This window comes from Sinohyriopsis cumingii, chromosome 4 (assembly GCF_028554795.1).
Source record: "Sinohyriopsis cumingii isolate HCF-2022 chromosome 4, ASM2855479v2, whole genome shotgun sequence".
Taxonomy (NCBI): domain Eukaryota; kingdom Metazoa; phylum Mollusca; class Bivalvia; order Unionida; family Unionidae; genus Sinohyriopsis; species Sinohyriopsis cumingii.
The window spans coordinates 73,358,271-73,379,138 of NC_142964.1; the positions used below are offsets into that span (position 1 = coordinate 73,358,271).

The following is a 20,868-nucleotide window of genomic DNA, read 5'->3' on the forward strand; positions in this document are numbered from 1 at the left end:
TCCAACTTGTGGGTTTTTCCTTTAGAAAATCCCACTATCTTTTTATAGCCTCAGCTTGAGTGACGTTCCTGTTTATGAATTCTAGTATATATGTATAGCTACAAAATGTGGAAATCCCCAAGTCGATATTTATAGTCTCAAAATTTCCAGCGTCAGTGACGTCACTGTACTGAACACTAGGGGATAAATGGCAACAGTGTTGCAAGTGGCTGACCTGAATACGCGCTACTGTAGGTAGGTAGGTAGAGTGTATCTGATAGGGATAAAGTGAGTTTTATAGGGACAAACAGAGACCAATACACACACACACACACACACACACACACACACACACACACACACTATAAAATGGATAAAATTAGTAACTACTCACAATATCAACTTCTGTGACGATCGTGGATAAATACCTATGTATCTATAATCAGCTGAAATTCCTATGAAATCCCACTATCTATTTATAGCTCCAACTTGTGGGTTTTTCCTTTGCCACCACTCTTTCCGGGGCAGGTTGTTTGTTAGGTATAGTCGGATGTTGACTAGATGTTATTTGTGTTCTCGAGGTGGGTGGAGTGCTAACTGGCTAGGTCTGCATTTCTTGCTCCCGCTACTGTTGCGTATATTTCTTCCCTCCACACCGAGTTCTGGGCCTAATTCTTTTAATTTCGTTGTACCCGAACTTACATTATCCATATTATCACCAACAAAAAAAAAAACAAAAACGCACAAACCTAAAAGAAACACTCACTCACTTTTTTACAGAACATTACTATTTTTAAAATTTTGATAAGCGACGGAAACGAAGGACTTAGAGTCGCACTTTCTAACCAAGATAAAGAAATCATGTGCTGATAGACTCACTTCTGTATTTTTTCTTCTAACTGACTAACATATCATAGGCAATGGAATGTTATTTCTTTTCGAGAGTATGGGGTAGCCTTGAATATTTTTTTTTTGGAACTTGAAGCTATGGCGGTCGCTTAGGTTATAAGATGGCGACCTCCTCTGACGACAGGCTTTCTCACAGGATAAGGTCTGCTTCTTCGGAAAAGAGAAGAAGAACTCTTTGGTGTCGATACAACTGTTGACAAAGCCTCTGTCAGGTTCATGCTGCTGCTGTTGCTGCTCTCTCTGCTGTTTATGAAGTCTGTACTTCTCCATCCATTCTTCTTTCTCCTTCTTGAATAGCTCTTCTTTCAGGGCTTCAGTGACTTTTAGCATTCTCACATTTTCTATCTCTTCTGGCTTCGGTATCAGACTGTGTCTGACCCTATGCAAATTCACGTAGGCTTCGTTTAGCTTAGCTAGTTTGGAGCACATCTTGGTAGGAGGATGAGTTAACAATGGATGGGTAGACTGGAAACTTCCCCGGTTCTTAAAGTCAAAGCGCGGACGTGAAGGAAAAAATTACTACACGGTTTTCTAGCCGGAATTTTCAAATAGTGTTATGGGAGGGATAGAGAGACGTCAAAGAGCATGAATCAACATTCCTATAGCCAAACAAACCACAAAGGCATTTTTTTCTTCAAAACACAACATTTTTTATTCATACTAACAAACAACTCTAACATTTTTTTAACAATAATCCAACACTATAACATCAAACATTTTTTCAAATACCAAACATTTTTTTTTCAATTCACACTCTACTTTAAACAGGGCTGACAACGTTGTGAATGAAATTGTGATTTCCACTGTTGGAAGTCATTAGGCCATTGATGGACACTACATTTCCTAGTTAGAGACAAAAGATAAGCATACTGGTCACAAAAGCTTGATGGTTTTGAGGTGTGCAATGAGGGAGTTCATCTTTAGCACAGACGACAGGATTCCAAGAAGCAGTGTACAAACTTTGGTTCAAAAGGTAATAAAGTTCTCAGGTATCCATTTTTTGTTTTTTTTTCTTCTTCACAGGTAATGATAAGTCATCAATTCGATCCTGACTTTTTGCTTGAAAATGTCTGACAAGTAACCGTTTCTTCACCTTGTCTCCTCACTCTGATCCAACAGAGCTTCGATGCGATGGATCTCTTGAGTTGTTAATGGAGGACAATAATGTTCACGCAAGCCTTTATACCACTGTTGTAACACGTCTTCTTCCGAGATGAGACTCCAAGCTTCGTCCAGATATTCGTCCAATTTTTCTTCTTGACTCAGCATCAGGCATTTATCGTGTTGAATTTCACTGGGATGATCGTTATGACATCCATAGCAATCTTTCTTGATCAATTCCTTAACTTTTTGTCTGTCAAGACTATAGCATAACAGGAAACTAAATGTGATTCTTGTTCTGGCCATCTAGACTTCATCATGATGACTTCTTCGTCTTTGTCTTGGGGTTCTCCTTCTTCAGGATCTTCACATTCCATGTTCAAAGAATCCCTACTATACAAACATTGATAAAAGTCTTCCATGACTTCTAATAGTCTGGAATGACTTCTCTCAAACTGTTGGTTTATATCGTATTGTCCAATTCAGCATACAGGATGACGTTCACCGTATTATCTGCGCGTAGATTTTCTGCAAACTGAAATTCCACACGCATCTGGCCGGATTTTATAGGGTGAAAATGTCCCTCTTCGCTGTCTTGACTTACAATTCGTTAGAGAACCGTTTTCGAAAATGGAGTTTCACTGTAACTTTCCCTTTGGAGAATGGAATATTTTGTCCCAGATCTCCTTTTATAGCAATATTGACAGTGTCTAAATACGACTTACTGACGGGCAAATAGTGAGGATGTACAAATTCACGGTGTACGTGATAGGTGTTTGCACCTTCCTGGTCATTGTTTGTGGTACTATCCACTTTGAAAGGAATGACACGCAGTAACGGAATAGAGGTGTGTCCCACCACGTTGTACTCCACCGCATCGGAATACACAAAGATCAAATTAAGTCCTTGGTTCAGTTCTACCGGGTTTCCAAAAGCTCTGTAAAAATCCATATTACTTTTGATCTTGGGGCTCATATTGTTTGCGACCATTTCTGCATGTCCACCCAAAATTTCAAACAAACTACTATTGAACCTGAGGGACAATGTGTCCGTATCTTAAAATTTGATCACGAGACGATGAGCCACTTTATGGTACTGAATCTTCACACTTTTTTTGGCTCTGTTCAGTGCTTTGCCAAAGGCTAAGTTGAACCTGTCCGCAATAGTGTCCACCAAATGTTCACCACTAAAATAATAACCTGAAGGAATTTTCAAGGTGTAGATAATGAAGGCTGGATTGCTGGCTGGTCTTGTGTCCCCTAAAAACCCGATTTTGTTGATTTCTTCCTCCAACTGGGCATTCAGGATTTCCACCTCGAAAGTGTTTTGCTTTTCGGTGATGTTTTTGATTTGTGTTGGGTGAATGATTTCCACTAAAGCCACTTCCCAATGGGCTTCGTGATCTAACTGGATGGTCTGAGGTAATTTGACCGTGTAACAGCACGACGTGTTCTTGGGAAACACCTCCATGGAACTGTCACTGGGTAAGGTTAAGTAAAATTGGTTGTTATTGCTCATAATTCCAGAGTTTTGTGGCTCTCCGAGGCGATACTGGAAGTTAGAGGAGTGTCTCCGCCCAAAATGGGGTTGTTGTTGTTGTTGTGGTTGTTGTTGTTCGACTGGTGACTGGCACTGGCACTGGACACTAGGTTCCCGTGGTTCCCGTTCGAGGAGAATTTCAGGGAGGGATTAGGAAGCAGGTAACCGATGTAACTGCTCAATACAATGGTCCACAAGTGTTTGTCTCCTTGTTGCAAACTCAAATTGGCAATGGATGCACCGATGACACAATACACCACGAAGGTTTGGCAGAAAAAGACGATTTGCGTTTTAGGCACACGTTTTCCATACCACACCCACAAGAGTTGTGTTTGTAAATCTTGCAGAGAAGAATTGGGTGAAGGAGTGATCGCAGTAGCTGAATCTGTGTGAAAGGGCATGATGGTCACTTCTTTTTATAGTGCGAAGCGTCGATGCAAGAATCAAAACTGGGTTGATATCCTTTCCAACGTACTTTGACTTCTTTGACACGTCGTTGGCCCACTTTACGGTTTCTGCGTTTGACAATGCCTTTGATGTCGTACACGTTTTCTTTTTTGGTGACACGACTTGATGTGAAATAAGTATGGGCTAGCGTTTTGTTGAGTACTTAACACCCATGGCTGTCTTGCTGAGCACCTTTTCCCTCCTTTACCATGCTCGGACAGAAAAATGAGTGTGTGGTGAGACTATTCCCACTCATGTTTAAAGCCTTTCAGTCAGGTTGTTCAGGACTAGTTAGTCCTACACCTGAGTGGCTAAATTTAAAAGTAGTCTGTGAGTACATAAAAGCCTGGGGGACGAGGCTCTCTTTCCTTCCCCAGGAGTAATTAAAAATCACGCGGTGCGTTATTAAACCAGTGATATATGCTCCATTAGAGCGAAAATCACTTTAATTCAAGTAAGCAAGCAAGCAAGTTCGGGTACCGTCTCTAGCACTCTTGATGACACCAACTGTCTGGGTTATTTTCTTTCTTGCAAGCCCCTATGTTCCACTTCTGTTTGTGATAATAACTTGTGATACTTCACATTTTCTAAAGTGGAAATCTTTACAAGCCGTACAAAATACAAAACTTATATGACTTTGGCTTTTGACACTTGCACAGACTCTTCACTTTATAAGTGTCACGAGAAAATTGTATATCCAATTTTTACCATTTTCAAAAACACGCACACACTTGCAGCTTGACCAGAAATATGTACATCTTGTTTTGTGGATAAGTCACAGACAAGTCCAAGCATATATAGGTGGTTATGAGCGTTAGGAATATTCCCTCATTTTTTCAGAAATATCAAAGCTTATATGTGCATTTTCCCTTTTCCACTCTATATTAGTGCTTAGATTTGTTCCAAGAAAGAAAAAAGAAACGAAACAATTTTGAAGAAAAAACAACTGAATTTTGAATTCAGGTTTCTCTCTGTTTATAATTTTTTTTCAAGTTGATGGTGCATGACAGAGTACATTCGCTTACCTTTCCAAAGTGAGAGTCATTTCTTCACATGTCACTGCCTTTGTTAAATTCGGTTTCATTGGTTAGTTATCGTTAATCTTTAATTTTTTGATGCATTTCTTTTTGATAGAAGATTTAAGGCTTTCTAGTGTTGTAACGGTATTTATGTTGTTTAGTCTGTTGATGAAATTATCTATAGCAAAGTGCTTAAGAATTTTTCAGGTTTTTTATTATTTCAAGCCCTACAAAAGGAGACCAAGTTTGTCTTCAAAGAGGATTGAAGCTCTAAATTACACGGGCGTGAAGGAAAACATCGTTATGTTCATTCTAATCATGCTTGTCGTATCTCTTTGTGTTTTAGAGGTCATATTTCTTCTTAAGTAAATACACGCATCAATAGACAGACAGATTGGGTCATCATCCTTGAGTTTCACTGTACTTTCGGTTCTTTACTTCATACAAACCCCAAATTTATTAGTTTGAAAAAAAAAGATAACATGCCCATCAATACTGTAACACATCTGTTCTGACTCTACCGATGTGAGTGTGAGTGTTTATGTTAAAATGTTTAAGTGAGATATAAAAAAAATGGTCAGCTTGAAAACGCGAACCAATACTGTGACGCTCAGTATTTTGATGTGGTAAGAAGAAATGGTACAACACAGACAAAGAGGGCTTGTAAGTTCACATTTCAGTCTGTCTGCACTGTAATGGCAACAACGCAAGAACATAGGGATTATTATGCCACACAGTCCTAGAACAAAACAATGCATCACCCGTTGTAAGCCATTTCATTGGCTATACTTATTTTCTTACCGCGTTCACTTCGAATTGACTTGAGTAGCTATTCAGACAGTGACGAGAATGGCCATGCTTTACTGGGTCTATCCTATAGGCGATTTATATAAAAAATATTTTAAAAAATTAAACTAATGTACGAACAATCGTACCATGGGCGATCCCATGGAAATTGTGTCCGTCTTATTGCAAAATACATCAACATTTAATTTAACCGTGCAGATCGCTAGAACAAACCTCTGATAATATACATTTTGAAAAGAGTTGTGTGACACGGATTGCCATTGTCGCTTGGTGTCTGCTTTCTTGTTCGAAAAGAGATCGTTTCGTCTTGACTATAAAAATTTAATTTGACTAAGTTTTACGCACTACTTGAACTCATACATTTACGTTGTAGGTGTAAGCCGTCGTTCTCAGTTTTCTGGAAGTTCGTTTTTGCGTTTCTCAGATGTGATACTATTTTTTATGGACCGAACGAAATTTCTTTTGGCATGAATCAGGACTCGTGGTTTTGTGGCATAATTGGAGAGCATTGATGAAAGCTCAGTTATGTCGTCTTCGAAATTGCTGACACGGATCTTAGCTAACACTTCAGGTTTTGTGTGAGGCGATACGGTACATCATTGCCTTTTACTTCCTCAATGAAATCGTTTCATCTTATTGCAAAATTACATTTGACTAGGTTTCATACGCAGCAGGTCCCTGTATATAAGGAGAGTGTCTTAGCGTCAGAGTATTCATTCCGCTCTCAAACGATCAAGAAGATGGAAGAGTCAGCACAGATCGACCTGCTGGTCAAATATTTGCTAAAAGTCATACGAAAGCATAATTCACAGGCGAAAGTGGCAACAAAACTTACTCTTTTGGTCGTTGATTTGATGAGAGTCATACGAAAGTGTGTGCTAATGAAGTTTGCTATATCTGCAAAGGTAAATGGGTATTTGTCTCCAAAATACCTGCTTCGTCTAAGAAAGAGAGACAAAAGTCAAGATACCTAATATCGTTGTCAGGGGAAAGGACACTGGAATTCAGAGTGCCCTACGAGAAAAGAGAAGAAACAAAAAACAAGACGAAACAGAGAAGAGGGATTCAGAAGAAGAAGAAGAAGAAGAAGAAATTGAACATGATGAAGAACTTGTGCCAGTAAAGACATGGAAATGGAAAAATTGACAATGTGAGCCGATGCGTTGGCCCTGATGTGAAATTTCATACTACCTTCTAAAAGAGAATAGACCAGAAAGAAAACGTAGGTGTCTCTTGGTCTTGACATTGTATAATAAGGATGGCGTGTTTTGTTTTTACTCACACTTTATGAAATTGTGCTCTTTCACCTCTCTCTATCCGTCTGGATCATGTTTTAGCTAGAATTGAAATGGAAGGATGTTTTCCTTCACGCACGCTCTTTAGGCATGCAAGTCCGTAAACAATAGTCAGTCTATTCATCCATCATTTTTGTGTCTTGATGTTTCCTAAAGCACACACTGATGCCATAAAATAACGGGTTAAATGGGTTTTGTAGTGTTGGGAGTGGGGGTGGGGTGGGGTGTAGGTGTTTGGCAGAGTTGGTCATTGCAGATGAGGGCTTAGGTGCTTTCAAAAAACTTTTTCTTCTTCACTCTGTTGATGGAATATAATGGGTTATTTTCTTCACTCTCTGTTGATAGTATATATAAAGGGTTATTTCTTCACTCCGTGTGGATAGTGTATAATGGTTTTATTCTTCTTCCCTCTGTGGTGTGCGCGCGCGCGTGTGTGTGTGTGTGTGTGTGTGTGTTAGCGTACGTTGTGTAGATCGTATATTTGGTTTTTTTTTTTTTCTTCCTCCCGAGTGTGGATAGTATATTTGGGGTTTGTATGCGTTAGCGACCTTGTGTGGATAGTATATTTGGGGTTTGTATGCGTTCGCGTACGTTTGTGTGGATAGTTTATTTAGGGTTTGTATTATCTCCCCCTCTGTGTTGATAGTATATTTGGGGTTTGTGTTTTCCTCTTCCCTCTGTGTGTGTGTGTGTCTGTGTGTGTGTGTGTGTGTGTTCGCGTACGTTGTGTAGATCGTATATTTGGTTGCTTTTTTTCTTCCTCCCGAGTGTGGATAGTATATTTGGGGTTTGTTTTTTCCTCTTCTGTGTGTGTGTGTGTGTGTGTGCGTGTGTGTGTGTGAGTGTGTGTCTGCGCGCTTATGTTGTGTGTGTGTGTGTGTGTGTGTGTGTGTGTATTGGTCTCTGTTTGTCCCTATAAAACTCACTTTATCCCTGTCAGATACACTCTACCTACCTACCTACAGTAGCGCGTATTCAGGTCAGCCACTTGCAACACTGTTGCCATTTATCCCCTAGTGTTCAGTACAGTGACGTCACTGACGCTGGAAATTTGGAGACTATAAATACCGACTTGGGGATTTCCACCTTTTGTAGCTATACATATATACTAGAATTCATAAACAGGAACGTCACTCAAGCTGAGGCTATAAAAAGATAGTGGGATTTTCCAAAGGAAAAACCCACAAGTTGGAGCTATAAATAGATATTGGGATTTCATAGGAATTTCAGCTGATTATAGATACATAGGTATCTATCCACGATCGTCACAGAAGTTGATATTGTAAGTAGTTACTAATTTTATCCATTTTATAGTGTGTGTGTTTGTGTGTGTGTGTGTGTGTATTGGTCTCTGTCACTATAAAACTCACTTTATCCCTATCAGATACACTCTACCTACCTACCTACAGTAGCGCGTATTCAGGTCAGCCACTTGCAACACTGTTGCCATTTAATCCCTAGTGTTCAGTACAGTGACGTCACTGACGCTGGAAATTTTGAGACTATAAATATCGACTTGGGGATTTCGACATTTTGTAGCTATACTAGAATTCATAAACAGGAACGTCACTCAAGCTGAGGCTATAAAAAGATAGTGGGATTTTCTAAAGGAAAAACCCACAAGTTGGAGCTATAAATAGATAGTGGGATTTCATAGGAATTTCAGCTGATTATAGATACATAGGTATTTATCCACGATCGTCACAGAAGTTGATATTGTAAGTAGTTACTAATTTTATCCATTTTAGTCTAAACCATTGTAACTTAATTTTCGGGGATATGTTTATTTTCCTTTAAATTCTGGGACAATTTCGTCATTTTAACGTTACTTTTAGTCACATCCATTTTGTCGTTGAGCATTTCCTTGATTATAGCTATTTATAGCATCATTACAATTATGCAAATTTTTGAACACCCCAGCAAGATTTCAGGTCTTGGTAATGCTTTATATATAAATCCCACGCTTGTACTAGTGTATGTATGTTTCTGTCTCTGTTGTGTTTGACCCTCTACCATCATTGTCCCTAGATAGTCCCACCATGTTCAATTCCCCTTGACGCTATACAGATCCACCATGTTCAATTTCCATATGTTAAATTCCCTTGAGGCTATATCCCCCAGGGGTTTCCGTAATGTTAAATTTCCCATTGTCCCTAGACAGTCCCACGATCTATTCCCCATGTTAAATTTCCCATTGTCCCTAGACAGTCCCACGATCTATTCCCCATGTTAAATTCCCATTGTCCCTAGACAGACCCACACTATAGTCCCCTGTTCCATTCTCCTTGTCCCTAGACAAGCCCAAACTCTATTCCCCCATGTTAATTTCCCTTGTCGTTAGACAGACCCACGATTTATTCCCATGTTAAATTCCCCTTGTACGTAAAGTGACCCACGACTTATTCCCATGTTAAATTCCCCTTGTACGTAAAGTGACCCACGATTTATTCCCATGTTAAATTCCCCTTGTCGGTAAAAGTGACCCACGATTTATTCCCATGTTAATTCCCATTGTACGTAAAGTGGCCCACGATTTTTCGCCATGTTAAATTTCCATTGTACGTAAAGTGGCCCGGGGGGGGGTCTGTACTGCTAATTCCCATTGTACGTAAAGTGGCCCACTTCACTACTGACATTGTAGTGATATGCCTAAAATTGTTAAAGCTACGTTAAAAATCAAAATCACACACACACACATACACATGCACACCTCTTCGGACCACTGATCCTTTTAAACACCGAACCCTCGAAACGCTGAAACGTTCTTTCAAATCAACGAACCTCCGGAATAATGAACCCTTCTTTTGCATCAATAAACCGTCGGACTACTATGGGACTACTAAACCTTAGAGTCATTGAACCCCTCCTTCTCACCTTTCAAAATAAACGAACATTCAAAACAGCGAAACTTTCTTTCATTACATAAAACATTCGGTCCAATGTACCCTCTCAATAATCAAAATGCAACCGTTAAATCCCTCTTTAATTACAAACGCTCGTAGTTTTTGGTATCTGTTACCGCTGTTATGTTCCATAACCGTTAGTCCCAAAAGGCACACAACTTATTTTCTAACATTCTCAAGGCAGGCAAAATACTGTAACCTTTAGAATGGTATTCGTCTCTTTCAATTTTGGATACTTGCTAAGTTCCAGCAAGTTTTTTTTTAACATACCATTTGCAAAAATGTTTTAAAAATCCTGACTGGCAAAAGGAAATAAAACGTCACCATCTTTAGAAGTGCCAACAAGGTGAGCGGTTTCCGTGTAATCTTTTTTGAGATCATCGAAACTACCCTAAGCCTGCTTACATATGCTTGCTTATAAGCGTATTTTATATTAACATAATCGGATCTCCTTTGTACTGTATGTATTTTCTTCATTCCTGTTAATTCTTTTCAACAGTTCTTCTGTAAAATGTTGCTCTGTTTTGCAACATAACGATTTAACTCATTTTGTCGGATTTTGTAAGATTTTGTAAATGATGTGTTCGGAGTGTTGATCTCCTCTAAATCCTATACCGTATAATAATGGTTCTCTTTTCGAGTGGTAAAAGTTGCTATTTTATCAAAGTCTGCATCTATTAGGTTATGTTCTTTAGTATTGGCAATTTTTCAAATATAACAGTTTGGCGTTAAAAGTGTTTAAATAATCTTGCACGACTGCTTTTTGCATTAAGTATAATGTCTTTTCCTGCTCTGTTATCTGCATGTTGTTTTAAAGCTGGCAACATATAAACAGAGGTTAATAGTTTGAGCTTCTTCACAATCTTCTAGTAAACTGTACTTGATGGCAGCACTCTTCTTTGTACATATGTTTCCCCAGCAACCGATTTGTATTACCTATTTGGTTCTGTTGTAAACAAAACACGAGTTACATTTAGGTCTAACCCACCTTTTCCAGTGTTCCAGAAATGGAACGTTTTAAAATGGTCTATCCTTAATTATTGTCTCACTAGTACAATAAAATATGTGCTATCTGTATTTCCAATCTTTTAAAGAGTTCAGTTTGTCCAAAAGGCTGCCAAATGTGCTTACTAAACTTTTGTTTTGGACATGTAAGAAATTTAAATATGGGTGTGCCTGCTATGTTTACTTAAGGACAGAGGTATCAGCTGGCAGATACATTTACCGTAAATTTTACAGCGACAAGATTTCTACAACCAGTTAAGGCAGTCGCTATATACTGAGCTCTCGTTCTCTGTTACGCTAAACAGTCAAAGATGTTCGTATTTTTTTCACTGTAAAGTTCTGTTTGTTAAAGAGATAGGTACCATTTTGTTAAATTACGTGCAAGATATTGTGCTATATACTAAAATTTAGGACGTTATTATTTTCCCAATGAAATATTTCTTGAATTGGGTCTAGATTTTTTTAATCATGATCTATTTGTATCATCTTCCAATAAAAGAAGCAGTATCAGTGTCTTCTGTATATAAACTCAACTGGCTTACAACACAGATCGTAACTTTACGTATGTTGCATGGTGGCCGGTTTAAAAGAGTTTAATTTACAAACTCTACACTGTGCTTTGAAATTTAGATTCGTTTAAATAAGCCCACATAACATAATTAGTTGCAACACACTGCTCTTTTGAAACTGTAACCCGTTGTTTTTTGGTGTCACATTAGTCTTTCAAAGATAATTCAGAAACATTATATTGTCCGAAGAAGGCTATGTACTAGGTTTGATGCGTACATTTGTGCACCTTCTGTGTAATTTAAAGTTGCTTTTGTCAGTTAACTGGCAATTCTAATAGTAGCAACGCAAATTTTCATCACACACACACACACACACACATATATATATATATATATATATATATATATATATATATATATATATATATATATATATATATATATATATATATATATATATATATATAAGATACAGAGACAGGTCAGGTACGCGTGTCCGCAAGTTAGCTAACCGCCCCACTTAACTAAATTGAACGTTCATTCATACAAAGCTGATTATAACGTCGAAACATCCCTAAAATCCAACACCGCGAGATCTTCGCCTGAAAAGAATATGCCAGGCTGCAACCTCCTTTCAACATCTTTTGTTTTCGCTTGCGGTTCAAACGGGCCCCTGACCCGCTGGTCCCCAACCGGTCTGCATAAAATAAAAGCAAATAATTCGCTCGAATATAATGCTAACTCAGCTCCCAAACAGCAGACTGAAATCAGCCATTCCATCATGCGCCGGTAGATCTGTTATTTAATATTCTAAGTAGAATGAAAGACAGATTCTATTCTTACATGTTGATTAGTATGATAATCAATGGAAGTTCCGATGTATCGACAAATATGACTGGAACCAGATGCTTACTTGATTTCTCTCCACACACAGACAATATTTATCATCCATTTTCGAAAGCAAAGCGTCAGCAATAGAAAGATACGGCCATCTAAATTCGGAACATAATTTAATTAAAAACATTCGAAACTAATCTTTTCGGTCGAGAGAGAGAGAGAGAGAGAGAGAGTATACAAATTAACACAAAAACAAAAAGTAAAGTGCTATCCCAGGGTCCTACAGGAGAATACTTGATAATACTGACATAATTTATAGAAATATGGATAAATAATGATATACAGGTTAAAGAATGTTTAATTCGCGGGTAAATGGTACCGCCATGTCTGCACGTACCAACCTTTATAACCATGTATGTATGTATGTATGTATGTATGTATGTATGTATGTATATATATATATATATATATATATATATATATATATATATATATATATATATATATATATATATATATATATATATCTGTGTGTGTGTGTGTGTGTGTGTGTGTGTTTTCGATTCCAGCTTGGAACGAATTACAATTCTTCACAACTATTTAGTTATTTTGGTGATATTACGCATCAATATATGCGTAAAGTGGATTTCCTACTTAAAGGCAAAGACAAGCGTAGGCATTTGAATGCATTCCTAAAAGAAATAGGAGCCATCCATTTAGTACGTACGCAAAATTATGGCAAAGCTCGACCCCTTCTCCCTCCTTGTACACATGCGTACTTTTTTACACCCCCTCTCACTTGCGTACGTACGCTTGACGCATCCCCCCCCCCAATTCTATAGAACGGTCTATATTTAATCAGAAACGATCAAAGATTAGTAATATTAACGTGTTTAATAAAACAGACTGTAACATTATACATGTGTAACTGTCCAATCAGAACCCTCTGTGCTCCACTGGTACTATCTACAGGCGTCTGCCTCTTTGATAGCACTCTGTATTAAGACCTCACAGTAGTCACTTATATATATATTAAAGTTATTGATAGTTAGAACACGGCGTCTCATCTTATGTTTTAACACAATAACACAACACAGACAGTCCACCGACTTTGAATGCCTTGCTGCATCAAACAAATTAGCTGCGTAACCTTAAAAAGTTTGTCAAGTGTCCGCTAAAATTCAAACGCCGACTGAACCCAGTCGAACAGGTTACGTATAAGACAAATAATTATTGAGGTTTCACCCCCGTTTCCTATGCATACGTACATTATCAGTAGACACCACCACCCCACATACGCAAGCATTTGGGTTAACCCCCTCCCCCCCCCCTCCATGCGTACGTACTAAATGGACAGCCCCGTGCTGACCGTCACATGGCAGGTATTGCTTCTGGGCATACACTTAAACTTAACTGTCATTTCACTTACCTTGTTTCACTATAAAATATACGCCTTCAGCTAAATGCAGTGCACAATAATGTCAATGTACGAATAATGACCGACGTATCTGATCTTTTCTTATCACTGAAAACTAAGTAAATAGTAGTTGTGATAGGTGATTCAATAAACTACGTGCATTTACGTATATAACAGTACAACATTCGTTCCAGGTGAATATACTGTTGGTTGGCTGGTCGTGACCATACACAAACTAACACAAGTACTTTTTTTGTCGGGACCATATCGTGGTGACTGAGGGGCTTGGAATACCTCTTAATTACTACAGAAACATTCGTCAACTTTCCCCAGGGCGTTATTCCACTTCCGTCAAATCAAGAAATACAACATGCAAAGCCATTGTGTACAGACGAATTTTCAGTTTATTACCTGTAGCGATTAAAAAGGTCATATAATTGTAAGATTGCGTTGAAAGTGTCATATAACAATGTATGCAGTTTGAGAAAGAAAGAAAGAATAAAGGAAGGAATGCTCACTCTAAAAAAAAACCAAAAAAGAAAAAAACAAATTGAACTATAAACAAAGTAACTACGCAGTGACCCTGCTTTATAATCGACCTGAGAGGCATAATTTATATCGTACTTAGATGCGTGTCTATATTTGTGCTTTGCTTACACACAGAGACATGTATGCGCCTGGAATATCATGTTCCCCGTGATATTTGCTAGTTTCAGCTGTATTTCCATTGACCTAAGAATCGGTGCACTGTGTCGTCTAAGGCAACGTGAAAATGAAGTTCACAGACTATAAACCTTTTATGGTGATTTAATGTTGAATTAATTGCTGTTCCACAACCTTGCGGATAAAAAAAATCAGGTTGTTTTAATGATCACTCTGCATCTCATCCATCGAGAGTAGAGAAGCGTGCATCATCTAAACAACTACTATTCCAAGAGTATTCTTAACACTTCCACCATGCAACACAAGATTAAACATCTAAATAAATACGTATCCTTTAATAATGGATGGTTTTCTTACCTATTGTCTTTTAGCGGTATCCTGTGGCTGGAAAATTGTTCAAAGTCCTCCAAGTCCTCCAAAGTCCAGTAGAAATATGGTATAGACTCACATACTGGTCCCGATATACTGTTGTTAAGTGCCGGCCTAATAAACAGCCAGTTGAATCCCATTTAAGCAGGCAAAACTATTTGTTATATTTAGACAGACTTAAAACGTATGTTATGAATTTATTTTCTTTCCAATCTTGACAGTGCCAGTTAATGCAAAAGTTCGGTTTCGACAAGCCTTGAATCTATGATGATGATGATGATGATGATGATGATGATGATGATTATGATGATGATGATGATAATAATAATAATAATAATACAGATTCGGTTAATTTTTCCTAAAATGAAAATTCTTGAAAATCATAGTTCCACTCAAGCAGAAATACGAGCATTTATTACAAAATGTAGCAAGTGTTAAGAAGTTAATTATCTACCCCCCAGAGAAAATGTATTTTATGTATATGTCTCTACTACACAAAAGCCATCTTCGCTAGCCAAGGTTCCGATGTGATAACCCTATCTACAACTTGGCGTATCGAGCAGATATTTCTGTGAATCGGGTCTGTGAATGTCATTGGATACGGCGGCAAGGCACTGCATCCAATCAAAACGAAGTTGTTCGAATTTGAACACTGTTCCTACATGATCAAGACAATGGGAGCACACAACTTGAATGGACTGATAAATAAGCAATTTTCAGTGCTGGTCCGTTTTTGCACAAATACCTTTTACTCAAATACACCTGTAATGACTTCCCTCTAGTACGCAGTCATACTTTCGATGTTAAATTTCCAAGGTGTCTTTCTTTAGGACAATTGCCCAGCAGCAGAGGGGGCGAATCGGACATTTTGTCCAATCGTTATTTTGCTTAATTATTACTTTCTGCACTCAACGATCTAGTGTCGTCAGCGCCTGGTAAAAAAAAAACGACGTCGTCGTTGGGGGATCGTCCAATCGTCATTTGGTTTAATTAACACCTTCTGCGCGCCGATCCCCAGCGTCGTCAGCGTCCGGTAAGCACATCGACGACCGCGTCGATGTCATCGCCCCCTCTGCTGCTATGATCTTACAAACAGAGTGATCACTAACTCCTCCTCTTGCAGATCAATTAGGTTATTTGACTGATCGGTAAGTCTGAAATTAATTCTCGTTAAAAACCGATCATGGCATCGCATATAGACCGGATTAATCGGACTCTCAATGATCAAAAATCCCGGAGGGGCTGTTGGTGAAAACGAATAAAGGATATACCCCTGTTGAGCTTGATTTGATTGCTTGGTATCCACCTGGTAACTCCCTTCGATAACATCACACACTAGATTAATCGCTATCACCGATGCAATATTTACGTTGTATGGAGCAATATGCCTACCACCATCTCCGTTATCGTGTCTGAGGATAGTTGATGGGGGGGGGGGGGGTGTCCGCGGGTGGATTCTCAGGCCATCCTAGTATGGTTCTTATTGAACTGTTATAAATATCAACCATATACCCCGGTGTGCTTATTTCAATCGTCGACGATAACGTCGGTTCATGAACCGTAATAGCTATTTTTGATTCCTTTCCTGTGATCGATTTTATCCTGCGTTGAAATTCTTTATTGATTTGTTCTATTTGGTATGACCCAGTTGGTATTGTAACCTCCTCCCAGTCTGGGGTCCCATCGGGTTTATTTGTCCGTGCAAAAACCAGCGAGTTATTAGGTTGTTGTCCGTTAAATGCGTCCGCTCGGATATTAGGCCAACTGTGATATACTCGCAATTTTGCCAGCGCTATTTCCTTTACTGGAACCGGTGATGGAAAGTTTACACTGAATTCGGGTTTCGTTGATGTTATCGATATCATACTTGTTTGTACCGGAGTGGTGTTCTCCGCGATCCGCTGAAGTAATTGAGACCCTTCGGGGTTCAGCGACATTATTATTATTCGTTGTTTTTAGTGTCTAATTTTAACAACCAGGTGGTTTCGGCTTCCAGTTGAAAATCCTCGATTTTTGACATCGCGGAGCTATATAACTGGACCATCGTGGAGAATTCAACATCGGATACGAACAAATTATCAATCGATAACGAGATCAACCCGGATAATTTCGAGTATGCGTCGGATACTATTTGATGTTTTACTGTATACTCGTTTAGTTTTTTCTGAAAACACGATGATATCTTCCTAGTGATTGCGTTGGCGACTCCAGCAATTGTTGTCATCGCGGAGACAGCGATTGGAACAGCGATCGGGGCTATCGTGGTCACCGTGGATAAAATAACACCGGCGCCAGCTACTATACCCGACACCGAGTACACGACCGCGTCGATGGCGGTTATTTTACGACGGTATTTTTTTATTTTTACACGGTATTGTTCGGAAAGCGTTTTCAAGTTCGCGGAAAATTCTTTTGCGGTATCGAATCGATATTGATGTGACGTCGGTGATACCTCTGATTCAACTTCCTTGGTGGTCATTTTTATTTTAAAAGAGCTAGTGTTTTTAATTACTTAGATTCGCTGCAAATTCCACATACCATGTAATGTTTGCCCGGGCTAGATTTCTATCAACGGCATAAATTGTAAACTGTTCAGTTGCGTTCTTGTCTATAATTGTTGATATTGTATTGTTAAACCCGGATGAACTCGACGATAATATATTAAACTGCATCATTGAAACCAGTGTCAATCGATAAATGCCCTTAACAGTTGCGGTGATATTTACTGTATTCTGTGTAGGAGTCCAATCGAATGATCCATGCCGAATTGTGTATACTGTGTTGATGATGTTCTCATGAGGGATTTTTATTTTTTCGAATTGCTCTGCTACTCTCGGTAGTCCGTCTTTAATCGCTTCAACATCAGTTTTAATCGTTCCTATTTCCTGTATATGCGTGTCCACATCTTTTTTGTTCGCTGCAACATTAGTTTTGATTGTTTCTATTTCCCGTGTATTCTCGGTTATACTTTTTTTGTTCGCTGCAACATCAAGTTTGATTGTTTCTATTTCATATGTATGCACGTCTATGCCTTTTTTGTTCGCTGCAACATCAGTTTTAATTAATCCTATTCCCCGCCAATATGCGTCTACATTTTTTTTGTTCGCTTCAATATCAGTTTTGATTGTTCCTATTTCCTGTGTATGCGTGTCCATATTATTTATGATCGTTGTAACATCAGTTTTGATTGTTTCTATTTTCCGTCCATGCGAGTCTACATTATTTATGATCGTTGCAACATTAGCGCCGATTATTTCTATTTCCCGTTCATGCGCGTCTACACTCCTTTTGTTCGTTGCAACATCAGTTTTGATTGTTTCTATTTCCTGTCCATACGCAGTGATATCATTTATAGTTATTGTGATTTCATCCGGTTTGGCATTTTTTTTACCAAGGAATTTATCAAAGTTGTCATCGATCCTGTTAACATTTTTTCGTAACGAGGTAAATTGGCCCGACAGCGTCGTAAACTCCAAAATAGTATTTTTTATTGTTGCAAGATTCGGTTCGGTTACCGTCGGGGTTCCAAAAAAACTAGCGGTAGTGAGTTGTATATCGGTGACAGATTTTTTCACCTCGGTGGCAGATTTTTTCACATGCGCGTCAAGTTCGATCACGGATTCATTCAACCTTATAGTACCGTCTCGGATTAATTCTATTATTCTCTCTATCTCCACTATATGTTTACCTGGTCTGAGTCGTCCGTCGCTGGTATACAGCGCGATAGCGTTCTCGGCGGCATCACGCTGTCGTATTAAAACGTCATTCAGTGACACATTACCGGATTTCAATTTACCCTGGCGGTCTTGAAATACAACTATTTCGCCCGGGTCAACACTTGTTAGATTCAACATATCAGCGATTTCATCCTCAATTAGTTTTTTATGTCGGCGGCGGCCGTTTCCGTGGATTCTTTCAGCGCCGAAACCGGTCGTCCCCAAATATCAATCATTATTATCTAATGTAATTGTCTCTAAATTTCCCACTAGTGTATTCGTTTACAACCACATGAGGTGGTTTCCGCGATGATGAAATCGCCGCGAGTACGTTCAATACCTCACGGCCACATATCGGTGGGTCACTTAATCGCTGTGTTGGCAGCGTGGAATAAAAAACCCGGGCCGAACACGCCCGGGCTGAACACGCCCGGATATACCGCATGAACTCTTTCGGCGGGGCTAACCCGTATGAATCAAAATAGACGATCGCACGCGGATCAATCGCGTATGCAACCCAATGAGTTCCCGCTCCGGAGGACCCATCGAGGTTAATTATGCCGGTTTCAATATTCCTTGGTGCCGCCGGTAATTGATCCCTCATAAAAACACCTCTGAAGTTTTTTATCGCTAGCGCGTTTGCGGCGTCTATTAAATCAAAATTAGACATTGGAGTCATAGACTCAGGAGTCATAGACTCAGGAGTCATTGACTCAGGAGTCATAGACTCTTGCGTTAATAAACGGTTCCCGGTAGTCTTAGACCCTTTCCCGAGTACCATGAATACGGGGTTCCCGGTAGTCTTAGACCCTTTCCGGCCACGGGTCGTTTTTTTTTGTAGCCTTTCCCGGTTGCCTTCTTCAATGCCATCCCCGCCGCGGTACCAACGGCTCCTAACGCCGCCGCCTTAGCCACTGCTGGTGCGGCCGCGGCAATCAATGCCGGAATCGCAGCTAACAGCGGAAATATCCCACCGGTCTTTTCCATGTTTTTAATTGCTGCGGCTGAAAAATCTATTTGAACACCCTTTTTATTCTTCATCGCATCATTGAAATGTTTTATTTGACGCGCCGTCAACGATATCTTATGATTACCACCTGCCATCTGTGACGGCTTCAGCGTTATTGTGGTTCCGCATTGTTTAGCCGACTTTGATCGTAATTTCTTGACTTGACCATCAGTCAACTCTACACTGACGACACTATACGACATTTTATTGTAAACGCGTTTTGTGCTTTCAATTACATGTTTTCCACTGGCGCATCAACGATTCTCATTCGTCCACCAACGCCTTCTAGCAGCATTGATTTATCGCTGAGAATGACAGCAACCGCTCTATAATTAACACCACCCGGGGCTATACGAGCTCTGAAGTGTATATCAACGACGGATTGTCTCGTTAAATCAAGATGTTCCAACGAAAAGTAATAAATCGGATACAGGTTTTTAAAATCAAGTTGTGATATTTGCAAACCAGTGTCGACGTTTTGATCACGACCCATATATGACAGCAATCGATGATACACACGTGCGATATGGTTGTTGTCGTAATTAAGCTGTATATCCTCGGATGGTTCCTGTTGTCCGTTTATTCTCAGCGAAACATCCCTGACTCCTAATTGATCAAATATCATATGGCTGCGTTCTTGATTACCCAATCGTTCCCTATTCTGCAGCGCTATGAATATATGACGCGGGGCTGAAACACCCTGTTTTGATGCTAGGTGCCATGTAAACGTATCGGCGACGTTATCTTCTTTAGCATCAGTTGTTACCGCTAGCCAACTCAACAACGATTTCCCTCCCTGTTCCATAAATGCTAACAATCGTGCTTCCGTGGTAACTGATGGAGTCAGCACCGGCATCCACAATGCCATTTTAGTTAAAATGACTTTACCGGCAGCGACGCCAGCAGCATGCCATATTGCATTGTTATCATCGCCCCTTCGCGTCAGCGCGATTGTATGCTTAGCCCCATAGATGACTTTTCTAACATTTCTGCAGAATCCAAATATGTGATGGAGTGGAATCGCGCATGAAAACTGTCGGCGTGGTCTTTGCAACATCCCTACTCGTGTTGCGAATCCCATATTGAAATCATTGTTGGTGCTTTTTATAATAGTGAAATTAGCGCCTGGTCCTGCTCTGCGGTCTGGGTTATTTGCTTCAGCTTGTGGGTCAGTTGCGGTATCTCTTTCCACCAGCACGTTGATGTACTGAAGATGGTCAGCGTTATTGGTGGTGTCCTTCGAAAACATCATAGATGGGCCCGCCGATCTTGTATAATCATCCGAGTATCTCGCCAACCCAATTATCGTTGTTGCAACATCAACCTCGCGTTCTATTGATTCAA

At 39.5% G+C, this 20,868-nt stretch overlaps 1 protein-coding gene across 3 annotated transcripts in view; it reads right to left on the reverse strand.

The window, feature by feature from the left end:
• LOC149801444 (dehydrogenase/reductase SDR family member 1-like) overlaps nucleotides 1–20,868 on the reverse strand; it is an 86,345-nt gene that overhangs the window by 20,554 nt on the left and 44,923 nt on the right. Inside the window, exon 2 of one of the 3 annotated variants that reach the window (XM_089955573.1) lies at nucleotides 14,788–14,913. The exons of 1 other annotated variant lie outside the window; for it this stretch is intronic. The gene's annotated coding sequence lies outside the window, so the exon portion shown is untranslated. Of the gene's footprint in view, nucleotides 1–13,779; nucleotides 14,014–14,787; nucleotides 14,914–20,868 lie in introns of those variants that run through there. One more of the 3 variants, XM_089955574.1, reaches the window with a different exon arrangement.